Source organism: Dinoponera quadriceps, unplaced genomic scaffold (assembly GCF_001313825.1).
Source record: "Dinoponera quadriceps isolate SergipeBrazil2010 unplaced genomic scaffold, ASM131382v1 scaffold3024, whole genome shotgun sequence".
Lineage (NCBI taxonomy): Eukaryota > Metazoa > Arthropoda > Insecta > Hymenoptera > Formicidae > Dinoponera > Dinoponera quadriceps.
Window position 1 is genome coordinate 517768 of NW_014557455.1, and position 12924 is coordinate 530691.

Consider the following 12924-nt stretch of genomic DNA (forward strand, 5'->3'; position numbering starts at 1 on the left):
GTGATCACGTTCGGCCGCGCGTCGTAAGGCTTTCACGGCGCTGCATCGACGGTTTTGTTTGTCGCGACACGAGACGCTTCTCGTCCGAGCCGCGCCCTTCTCGGGCGAAAGGATTTCTGGCCGAACATTCGGAATCTACCTCGTGATTCCGAGTCATTCTTCTCTTTCGTTTAATTTCGCTCATCGGTCGAAGCGAACCGCTTGTTGCCGCTTCGAATGCGGAAGAACGTAGATAGGTTGAAGGAAGATGTGGGTGCAAAATCGTGCATACATTGAATATTTTAACGAACTTTTCGAGATTCTTTCCACGTCGCTCGCACGAGTATAATAAGCGATTCACGCGGCGATCTCGAGGAAGCTTTACGATGCCGTCGTGCCGTCTGCTGCCAGCAGCGGCGCCGTCGACCTGGTACGCGACTTTGTGTCGAAGTGACGGCAGAGCCGTCGCTCGCCTCCTCCTGCCTGAATTCAATTTTCTCGCGGCAACGGCAGCCGGACTTTTTTTGCGAGCCAGGCGAGGAGCCGCGCTACGACAAGTTCCGTGTACGACCGTCGTAATTCGCGCGTGAACGAGGCAGCTCCGCGGGAAAATAGCTCCGATAAGTTCGCCGGGACGGGACGTGTCAGTGTCCCGGCGTCGCCTCGCGTTATGACACCTTTATTCCATGTTTATTCAATCGCCGTGCTAAAACTGCGCCCGGGACGCGCAAGGTCGGCGCCATTACCTGGCGCGATGCCGAACGTTTCCCGGCGAACGCTCTCCCGAGACACGCTCGCCGGGTAATAATAATATTAAACGAAAGTAACGGCCCTGGCCTTCGACTGGGTCGCGCGAGTCTCGTAATTTTTCGACTACCCACCGGGTGCCGCCTTTAAACAATCTTTCGTGCCGCTGCTTGCGCAGGTTAGACGGTGAATCCCGCGCTCGCCGGAGCGATCCATATTTTCCCGCGTTTCGGGATAGCTTTATACCATGTAAGCGTGAAAGTCACCTTAGGGGTCTTTCCTGCCGCGTTTCCCGGCGGGAACTTTGTATCTTGCTGGAAGCAATCGAAAGCTGAATCCTCGGCGAGAAAGATCCTCGATTGATGGTCCGTGGTTTATGCTGTATCTATTTTGTCTCGACCTTTCTTTGCTCTTTTTCTCTGCTATAATTTCGCACTAAACAAGCAGGCCTCTAAATTTCATTGAAAAAGTGTAAAAATGTTCTTTGAAATTTCTCTAATTGGAGCATTCGGTGTGTACAAACTGCAGGATGCCTGTATCAATTATGCGCAGTGTATTTATGTTAAAAGAAAATGCTAGAATCAAATAAACGTAATTACCTGTTTTTTAACTTCTTAAATCAAGTAATATTTTTATCAATTTAACCCGAATTAGCCGTACTTATTTTCGAGCGATTGCTCCAATTCATTTTCGTACTTTCACTGCGTAACGGCATTTGTAATTAGAGCAAGGTAAAGCGGAGCATAATTCTGTACAGCCAACAGTTTACGACTTTGCAGAAGGAAGTCAGTATTCTGCTGGTAAAGTTTTCAAGTTTGACATCCCCTTAATATTTGTATTCGAGGTATTACCCGACATCACCTGGGGCCAAGTTTACAGCGATAATTAACTTTTACGTGACACCGTATTTAAGAACAGATAAAATGGCACGAGCAGATTTGGAAGGATTATCTCAGTGGAATATTTCCTATAAAGTAAAAATCCCTCTATTAAAGCGGTGTCTACGACGGGTGAAGTAAGAAATTGACCGATTATAATCAATTATTCTTCTCACATTCGACTGCGATTGGACAATTTTCTGCGACTTAGGGTTTACTACACTTATTGTAGACACTGCTTTATTTCGCTCTAATCCATTCTGTGCAACCCCATCGGCCCTAAAAGCACAGAGACGCTCACCGGTTCGGCCGGCGGACATCAGCGGCTGTAATAAACGCCGGTAGAGAGGAGATCTGCCCGTCTTTCTTCGCGCATCGGTGAAAACCGGTCGCATTCCGCTAATTGGCTAAACAGTGTAACTACCCGGACTTATGAGTCGATTTACATCGCCCATAAGAAATTTGTTGCTCCGTCGCGGCGGCGGCCGGCTATTACTTTAATAGAATATCGCCGCCGCGCGCACTGAGAGCCGCGGACACTCGATCTCGCGCCGATATCGCCGCGACTCTTCGACATTCGCTCAATCATTAAGAGGCGAGCGCATTTCCGATCCGCTAACGATCCGACATCGGCGCCTTTGAGGGACGCTGTGCCACCAGCGCGCCGATTACCGCCCGCTTATTAAGGAACCGAGTCACATCTCGCTCGGACAGCGATCTAATAATACTTGCACGATAATATAATTAAACTCTAACGATCTTGTCCTAATAATGTCGTCGGGGCTTTACGCATAATGAATTGCGCGTTACGTCCTTTCCGAGCCGTCCTTCCGTGGCGGAACGCGATTCGTCGAATGCGATATTCACTGTTGCCAGAGACGACAAGTCTGATTGTGGAAGCCGTCGTCGGCCGTGCGAAGATTACACCCGGTTGAATCATTAAGCAGACCTGCGACATAAATTGCGAACGCGATAATGAGCGAAACAACGCCTCTGTGCGCGTCGGTGTTCGCGTGTGATTGTTTCACCGCGATCTGAAATTTTTACAGTCAAACTGTGAGAGAGAAATATTATTCTAACGCAAAGAAAAGCGATTATGTTGGAGTGAAATCTCACTCGAAAATTCGCTTGAAGTGATAATGAAAATACCGCCGCTACTTTACACCGTAGAATGGCCTCTTAATCCAATATTTCAATTGGTTTTGAATTGAATTTCGTTCTAATGATGGTACTTACGTCAGAGATCCACTTTCCAATTTCGGATGAAAATATTTACTTGACGATTCAAAATTAAAGAATTCTTCGTTCCACTAAATGAAAAGTCAATTAACTTTAAATGACTTGGCTATTGTTATTCTTCGAGTGGAATATCATTCGAAGAAATGTAAAGAATGTAAATACAGAGATCTGTATTTATAAAAAAAAAAAGAAGATTACTTTTTAATTGTCAAATTATATTCCTTTCTAATATGTGCGTATACTTAATATCATACACGTGACGCTATTACATTACGCTTGCAGACAACTCGTGAACGTGCGTTGGCTCGCTACGATCGGACGTGTAGAGATGACGGATTCGATTAAATCGAGACGGTGCTATGGTCGGGGCCCGTTTCGCGGAGGCGTTTCGCGCGGGCCCTTTAAGGCCGCATTAATTGCCCGTGAAAACGCCCCCGCGAGCACACGCACACATACACACTCATACGTACACATACACACACACACACACACACGAACACTCGGGGCCCGGTTTCGCTACAGTTCATTAGAGGACTCGGCTGCCTCGTCGGGTAACTCCGGTTGGATCTTTGCCGCCGTGAAAATAAATCCTCCCGAGGTCGGCGCAACGGAGCGGCGAACGGAGGAACGAACGCCTCTCTCGCCGTCGCCATCTTGCGGCCCGGGAAAGGCCCACGCGGAAGTTCACCGTGTTCCGCTATATCTCCCCCCTCCTTCGCGGCCTCATCTCCTTTCCATCGCATTATCGCCGCCCATTCGATACGTGAGGCAGATCGATTCTCACCGACGGTTTCTTTGATGCTTCAATCTTCGACCAATGGCGTAGGATCTATCGAGTAGGGCTGGCTCGCTCGCCGATCCGAAAATGCTCCGGTAAATTGAGACGTGTGCCGGTAGAGAAATCGGAGATAAATCTTCCGCGCTTAATTAACCCTCCCGGGCGGCTAAGCGCCGGTAATTTATGTATTCTACGAGAGGTATTCCGGATTTAAAATACGAAATGAGGTCTCTCCCTGTACGTTTCGATTCCATTTCGGATTTTGTAACGTCGGGGAAATGTATTAAAGTGTAGAATTATTTTCCCGTATATTCGCGTTAGCGCATTTCAAATAACAGCTTGTATCGGGAAATTCATTTAAAAGACGACAGTTTTCCCACGTTGAAGAGTTATTTTTTATTTTGCGATTTCCCTCCTCGAGTACCGCTGCAAACGAAGGAAACAATCCGAAAACGCAGATTACAATCCGCGACGGGCATCGATTATTGAGATGAACGCGAAGCGAGGAAGAAGCAGCTTTTTCTTCGGCGTACGCGAGCGTGTACGCGATGAAGTCGCATTAACATAGACGGCGAGTACCGGAGGGTCACGAGGGCGGATCCGGTTCCACCGGCGCAATGCGCGAGAGGAACATTTTCGAATCCTTTGATCCGACGTGCCTATGCGGGCTGGTGCCGATGCGCGGCTTTATCGCCCCCCGATCACAATAAATTAATAAACACTTCTTTTTTAGTCCGGCCACAGGCGAGAGATCGGCCGGCCGCGATATTAGAGAGGTTTATTAATTTATTTTCTCTTTATTAGGCGGCCCAAATCGCGCCCGTCGGTAATCAGGGATCTGTAATTAGTCGAACATGCTGTCTGTCCGTAGCGATTTATGCCGTGCCCCCGGGGGTGATTCCCTCTAGGCTCTCTTGGTCTTTTCTCCCCCCCCCCATGCCGCCTTTCTCGCGGTTCGCTCCGCCGACGCAGCTTCTTCTTCTTCTTCGTCGATTCTCCCGTCGGACAATACCGCCGCTCCTCCCCGTAGCTCCTCACGTGTTCTTTTTCCCTTCGAGGAAGGACGAATTCCTTGCCTACCTATCGGCACGGCGCATCCTTGAAACCCGTAATTGTCGGCGCGGCAGACCGCGAGGCACGAACGCCGCGTGCGCGCGCTCGTCCGATCAATCACTCTCTCCGCGGCTTTCACGCGTTGCATGGAATATTCTTAACCAATATCTAAACGCGCCTTCGGACCCCGGGCACTAATTGAAGGGCTCGGTGTAAACACGATGTAAGCGCAATTCTGTATCCCCGGGCTGACACAGGCGCGTGCGGTTCCGCCCGCTTGAAAACAAAATCCCGATGCGCAATTAGGGGAGATAACATTACGACCTCATGGTTTGTCGATTTTTTTTTCTCATTTCTGCGGTAACGCGAAAGTAATGATACGAAAAATAATAATATACGTTTTTAGATATATTATACAGTGGTTTTATGGAGAATGCGAAATCACTCATCACCTAATTGTATAATTCTCTCTTTATGAAGAAATATCACAAAATTATATATTAGTGCGTCCAGAATACATTTCTTATTATATTATTTATACTATCTATATTATCTATACTGTCATTGACAGATTGATGTCCAAATACAACAGATCGTTTAATAAAAGCTTGCAGTGAGTTGAGCGCCGACTCGTTGCTTGTTATTAGCTTAGAAAAATTAGCAAAATCGTCACCTCATCTCCCTTTCCCTATATCGTGCTCCGGACGATCCTCCGCTCCGTCCGTTTCTTCAGTTCGGTGGAATGTCTTACGCAAGAAAGTTGCGAATCGGTAATTGAATCTTCGTGTCGCGCTTACGCAACGCGCAGCGATAAGCTCCGCCCGGATGAAAAAGAAGATCTCGTCAGTATTTCGAAATTGACACGGGCGCGATAAGGAAATTATAGCCGACTTGCATCCACACACATTGACCCGAAAGTGCACCTCGGAGAGGGGTTAACGAGCGACGCGTCCCGACAAACACCAGATAAGGATCTCTCTTCAGGTGCTGCCCCGGCAGCGCGCGTTCTCCTCCGTTGACTAAGTGGTTCGCAGGACGCGAAGGATCCGTTCGTAGGATTTAAGGCCAACGCCTGGCTGTCCGTCAGGGACCACACCTTCCGACCGGCCCTCAGGTTCCTTATAAAGTATCTCGCTGAAGTTTCATTATTTCCGTCAAGATCGAAGAGCATGCGAGAGGGAGAAGCGCCAGCGAGAAAGCGGCGAGATCCGCTTCGGGGCCGATATCCAAGTACACAGAGGAAAATAATTTTGCTGCTGTGGCGAAACTATCGTTACTATTGTTATTGCCATAAAAATGAGTGTGTGCTTTGGCTGAAGATTTTTCCACCATGTTTTATACCGTTTTGAATTGCAACACATAGATGTTAATTTAATACGTTTAAACTCGTCAGAATAACACGTGCGCTGCGATTTAAGTGATAAGAAACGTGTGAAAATAACTTCAGTCAAATGACACACTTAGATTTGCAGTATACTTCGCACAATTCTCCAATTACTTAAGTTAGCGATATTTCCCGCTCTTCCATTTAAGGCATTGGTATCGTAACGTGAAATCCGATATATATTGTATATTCGATATTGAATTGGTATTTCGCCAGTCTCCAGTACTGGCCAAATGTATACGATTTCTACATGAGTATTTATAGCGCCGTGCGCACTCGATTTCGAGCTCGGAATCAAGAATTTAAACGATCGCCCCCGATATCATTCGGAAATTTAATAATTTATCTCGCTATCTTCAGCACCCGAGGCGCCGGTAATTCTGTAACGGAATACTCTCCCGGGTTTTCTTACCGAAACACCGAGTCAAGTGCTAATTTCTCGCCGGCATTAAAAATTTAAACGCGTCGCCTCGGTAATATTTCGATGATCCACGAGCCGTGCCGCCGAATTAATATATCGCGAGAGCGCGCGCCGGCCGGCCGCTCGAAAGCATCTCGACGTAATCGTTGAGGATTTTTCAAACGACGGTTCGGCGATGATGCCGTCTCTCCGCCGAGACCGAGTACTCCATAACACGGCAGTCCACCATAAAAATGAAATTCCGCGGCGCGGGTCTTCTTCCTTTCGGCGGTAACGGTCGAGTGCCGAGTCGCATTTTTCTTCGCGAAACCTTCATTCGGACTTGTCCGCGAGCTGCACCTTCGTCATCTCGCGGCAGCCGCGCTCGGCCGACGGCTTATCGTCCGAATGACTTATCGCTCGAGACCGAGCCCTTTTGGCGAGCGTATGAGTACACGCCGGGCCTGTAACAACCTAAATTAAGTTCGTGCCTGCGTCTCTCACCCGTATTTCATTTCCGCCGACCGAACCGGCAGCGCGGCTTGCGTGCCCGAGGTTTCGCTCGTTTCCTCGGTTTAAGGTTACCGCGCCGCGATCCGAGAAACACGCGACACGAGATCTGTAATCGACGCGAAATCGTCGTCTTCCGCGTCGCGCATCAGGTTTTGCATACTCGGCAGCGATCGATTATCGCGAGTAATGACGAATGTAGCAGGTGTAGCGGTCGGAACGAACGACGGTCTCACGTCGTACAAGTCTTGGCAAAAAATGAGTAGAGCCAATTCCAACTGATACTTTTATTTGCTGCTCACAACTTTGACTTGTTGTCAAAGAAAAGAAAAAACTATTGCTCTGTCAGTTCTTTTTTTCTTTTTTAAACCTGACGTTCCGTTAAAGGAAGGTTAAGTTAGTGGAACAACATATAAGATTTAACCAACATTGGAGAACTTCTCAGCGTGCAGAGGTATAGTTCCACTATTACTTAAACTTACTTCGCGAGCAACAAATTCGGAACTTGGATTATTGTTATATTATTGTTACGTCGAATTTCGTTACTATATATATATTTTGCTCTGCTAACTTAATCTCCAAGTAACGGGACGTCATTAAAAGAAAAAAACTAACAGAGCAAGAAAGTTGTTTTCTTTGGCAACGTTTTAATAACAGTTGTTTTTAGCAACAAATATCAGTCAGAATTGGTTCTGCTCATTTTGTTCCGCCAACTGATGAGACGTGAAACGGTCTCTTCAACCGACTCGGAGAAAGAGAGAGGGAGAGGGAGATCCGGTTTCAATCGAGGAAGTCGGTCGTGTTCAGGAAAATAGCGGCCTGTCTCGCGCTCGTGGAAATTGATTGGGAGAATCTATCAGCGAGCTTCAGGTCGTAATACTTATTACGGCGTTACAAATTCAAGGGTGATACCTCGCGATTGCACAGACGCGGTCGCATTTATTCGCAATAATTATCGTTCGAGCTTATCCCGTCGGTCGGACAGTCGGGCTCCGCCATTAAGAATCCAATTTGCGTGGAACGTCGAGCGTGTATCTGCGCGGAGATAAAACCGTCTTCTTTGTCGCGCGAGATGACGTTTATCGGCGGCTACGGCGGCGGTGAATCCTCGTTTCGCGAATCCGTGAGCGTCAATGCGCTGATTGAACGGTTCTCACGACGATACGCGTCCCCGTCACGCTGCTCTCTTTCTTTCCTCTCCTGTCTTCCTCTCGCCGGAGCGCGTGTTCCTCCGTCGTATTTACGATTGTCGCTACTCGTAAAACGCGGATCCAGCCGCGATAAGACAAGCCGTGTGTACGACTCTCCCGTTTCGCGGCCAGATAAGGACGTCGTGGACGTTTAGCGGCTAAGTGGATGTAGATTGAATCGTCAAGCGGACAATTTCGGTTCGGATCGGAGATCGAGGGCTGATAAATGATTCATGCGGCCCGGAGGATGGACCACAGGACGCCGTGGCGAATGCTCTTGCTATCGATTTGTCTTACCGGCGTTGCGCCAGCGACTCGTAGGAGTCTATTCTGTGCCTCAATCATATCGCGTAATCGTATGCATGATTTATCGTCATATTACGCCGCAACATACGCGCCGGCGAACAATCTGAGGGGCGCGCGCTTTTGATTTCCGACGAGGGGATCGAGATTTTCGACGTCTTCATCGCTCCCGATCGTCACGTGGATTATTCACACGCTTTTGCAACACAGACTTCATTAATACCACGTGCCATTTCCTAGGCATTGAGCGTTTCTAATTGGGAAAGCGCGTTATTTTTTAATATTTGCGCATCGTGACTGTCGCTTTGGAGAATCGTTGCCGATTCATCAAATTCATCAACAATCATGATGTGCAGATAACGCTCATGATTGGAAATTTTTCACTAAGTCTAGGAAGTCGCGCAGAATTAATGGAGTCTGCTATACACTCGGTTACGTATGGATGTGAATCCGGAAGAAAGTTTTTAGTAACTTGCAATCCGGGGAATGGCTAGGCATATATGCAACTGAGTGTACACTCAGCGATCTTCTCATGCCGATGTGCGGATGCTTTCGACGACCTAGGAAATTGTAGAGTAAATAGCGCAGGTATTCATGGATCTACGAAGCCGTAGATTGACACATATGCAAACCAAGCGATCGTTGGATTTAAGGATCTACCGGATTTACGAATACGCGGACTGACGTATCCACGAGTGTGTGTTCACATTTACCGATTTATTGAACCATCAATCTGGAGATATATGAATTCATGGATCCATAAACAGAGCGATTCATGGATCTATAAATCGGTGAATGCATGAATTTATGGGCGAATATGCCTCCGGTAATCCATGAATCCATATGTATCGGCATTTAGTAATCTGTCGATCTATAAATCGATGAATACAACGACCACGTATGTGAGACCGTACAGTCAACAAGGTCGTATAGTAAAGCATCGATAGTAAACAGCTGACTGGAATCTGTTACGTTGGTTCAGTTTATAACGAGGATCAATGAAACGCCAAGACATTCGGGTAACTCGGAAGCAATGTCTAACGGGTTTTTTATACGAGATGTCTGACGCAAGCCGTACCATCCGTCGTATGCTTACAGTTTATGCCAATGTGAAGAAAAAAGTCCTCCACCACTTTAAACAACTACATAAAATTTTGAGTTAATAATTATCGGCCGTGTTTCGAGACTTTTTCATTAATAATTCAGAAATTTGCACGGTTATCTGCAAAATCTGCAAGAGACTTTTTTGTCCAGAATTGCTTAATTTACAAGTATATGATGACGGTTAGTACAGACTCGTCTTATTTTCAAGTCGGATCGTGATTTTTTTGCGAGTGCGTTACCGGAACCGCTTTGAAGCCGGCGAAACGCGTGCTCTACATAAGATATCGCTTATCGAGCTTGTTATCTTCACACTTTCGCGGCGCGGTGATCCTCTTGAAATTTTCGCGCGGGCCGCGGCTACTTCGCCGTCTGCGTCACATCCTCCGTGAAATGGCTGCGCATAAAGTCTCAAGGACCGCACACAAACACGCTCGTTGTGTGTCCGTTCGAGGAAGACGTCGAGAGGGCACACGTGTGTCCCTCACCGGGGTCTTTTCATGTCTCTCGTCTCGCTCCGCGGGAGGAGCATTATTATCCTCTCGATAACGGTACGCGGGCAGGAGGAAGACTCGCGGCGAGAGTCGCAGCGGCACGTTGTGCAGTTCGTGAACTTAATTTAGGTTATTACGATGCGCGGCTCGAATCGACGCGTCTCGCTATAAGTCATTTCCGACGATAGGCGTGCGTAAGTACCCGCCGCCTATCGGCACCACAGGCAGGAACCCCTTTCTCCTTCCGCATTAATCCCGGTTAAGAAAGTTTTAAGGCACGCATAAATTTTTTTTTTTCAAGGGCTCGTTAAGCCCGAGGACCGGCCACTCGTCGCAAATAATCACTTTTACACGCGAGCTTTCGATCCTCCTTCGCCGAGCTGCGCGATCGGGCCCCCCCCCCGTGTTTAAAGTGTCACTGACTTTCGTGCGCACACTCGCGCGGCGAGTCTCTCCTCGAGGAATTTGTCTTGAGGTAAAAGTACCGATGCCTGGACCTATATCTAACTCGGGGGCGTTCTTGTTGTTTTGGTCTTTAAATACTTATTGTTGATCATTGAATTCGCACAAATATTCCAAACAATTTCGACGCTAAAAACAGCGGAAACGTGACGGATCTCAGACATCGTTGTCGTCAAAGTAGGAGTAAATTATTATATCATCACAATTGAACCTCTATTTCGCTATCTTAGCTTCGACTATTTAAAGATTTAACACAAGGTGAGAACTTCAACTCGGGATGCGTTGAAAAGTTACTTAACATTCGGAATTCGTCACGTGGAATTATTCGACGATAAATTGAATTTTTCGTCACAGGCAGGCGGCCGGTTTCTATCGCGGACGGACTGCTGCGGCGGAAAATGGTGAGTCCATTGACTAAGTTTATCGTACCTCAGCCAGATAGCGCGTAAAATATTCGGGTGTTTCGTGGCGAAGTATCTCCTTCGGCTCTACTATGAAAACGCGGCGCATTCCGCTATTTCGTTATCGGTAAACCCATAACGCGAGAGGGACGATCGTTTCGGCTGACGTCTATCGAGCGTTTGGGTAAATTCCGACAATCGGCGGACTGCCGCGTGGCCACTAGCACCGCGAGCAGTCGCGTTACGCTCCGCGTGCAAACTCCGTTGGCGCCGTAATATCGCGAGAGGGATCGTTTCCGCGACGTCCATTGACGCCGCGTTTCATAATTCGCGAACGCTGCCGGTCGTAAGCGGCTCGTTAAATCCGCACCGCCGATCCGGGTGTCGTTAACGCGGCATCTACCGTGCACTTTGCACCGCTGATAAGTCCTATCCGCGCGTTCCTCCATCCACTGATTGTCAGAATGATCAAGTGGACGCGCGGGATGCGGGGCGCTATTCGAAGCTATTATGCGGCTTCGATATCGAAGATGCGATCTTCAATGTTGTTCACGTGACTCTTACCGCTTCGAAATCGCACGATTGCACACCGGCAATCATACATGTGGTTTCCAATTCCGATCTTTCTCTCCGGTAAATATTTTCCAGAAATAAATTCGGATATTCTCAATATTATGAATTTCATACTTGTCATAGTTGTTTCCACCCATACGAGCAAATGTCCGTAAGAAATGTCATATTGTGTACGCAGTCAATTATATTTCCATTTCTAGTGAATATCTGCCGAGTCAAGTTTCAGCCATTTTACTTGGATCAGTTAAACATTACCTGGACACTACCACACCTCTTTATTCACAGTGCAAACGACGATCTGGAACGCGTTATTCTCCGTTTAAAACAAATTGAACAATACGTATTCACTGCACGACGTATATACTCTCGTAATAACGTGTCAGTGTCGGTTCGACGGACCGAATCCGATCGTCCGCGACGGATAACATCGTTACGCGATCACGTGGGATTGCGTACGGTGACCGGGGGCGATTTCTATCCTCTCGCACCCGAGGTGGATCAAGGTGGACGACGGTCGGAAAGAAGAAGAAGACGAAGAAGGAGCGAGCGGTTATACGCGGCGAGCGACGCGAGCGTATAAGCATAGCCGGCATGAAATACGATGAGAGAGTGCCTCGGGTGCGAGACTTATGCTAAGTACACGCACACACGTCCCGTCGTGTGCGCATTTTATGTCCAGCGTTCGTCCACCACCGGCCCTCCGTCTTCTTCTTCGTTCCTCCGTCTTCTTCGGCGAGTCCGTCGAGAGAAAACAGCGCGCGCGGCTCCCGTCCTCTATCTATACTACCTGCCCGTTCTCGCGTGTTCTTTATATGGGTACCCCGCGTGTCTCTCGCGCTCTTTCTCTCCTTCCCGGCGCAGCGCCGGTAGTGCCTGGCGGCATCCGCGACGACACGTCGCCAATATCGCCGGGAATGTCCGCCGCTCACATCGCTACGCATCGCCACGCATCGCTGAGCCCGCCGCGATTTATCGTGCGTGCGCGCCGATTAACGGCGAGCCGGACTGTCAGATTGTTATATGGACTGGTGGGGGCCTTAGAAGCCGAGAAAATGACGAGATCATTTTCGCTCGTTTTCGTCCGCCACGCGCGTCATCCACTCACGCCTCGATCATCGATCTTATTCGTACACGGAGGTAACAACTGCGTTGGTGTAACTGAATTTTCCCGTCTGCCTCGAAGGCCAGACGAATATTCGGTTGTAGGGATGAAAAGATCCCTGTGGGAGTTTTCTGTTCGGTAAATCGCTCTGCTCTGTCTCGACCGAACTCTCCGCAATGATCTCCGCGCGAAAGCGGAAAAATCTTATGAAGAATTCTTACTTCGGAGAAACGTGTTCTCTTTATCGCTCCGAGTGCGCACGACTAATTCGGGTGACGTGGTCGAAAGGTAAGCGACGGCCTCGGTATCGGTCGACAATGACATTACTCA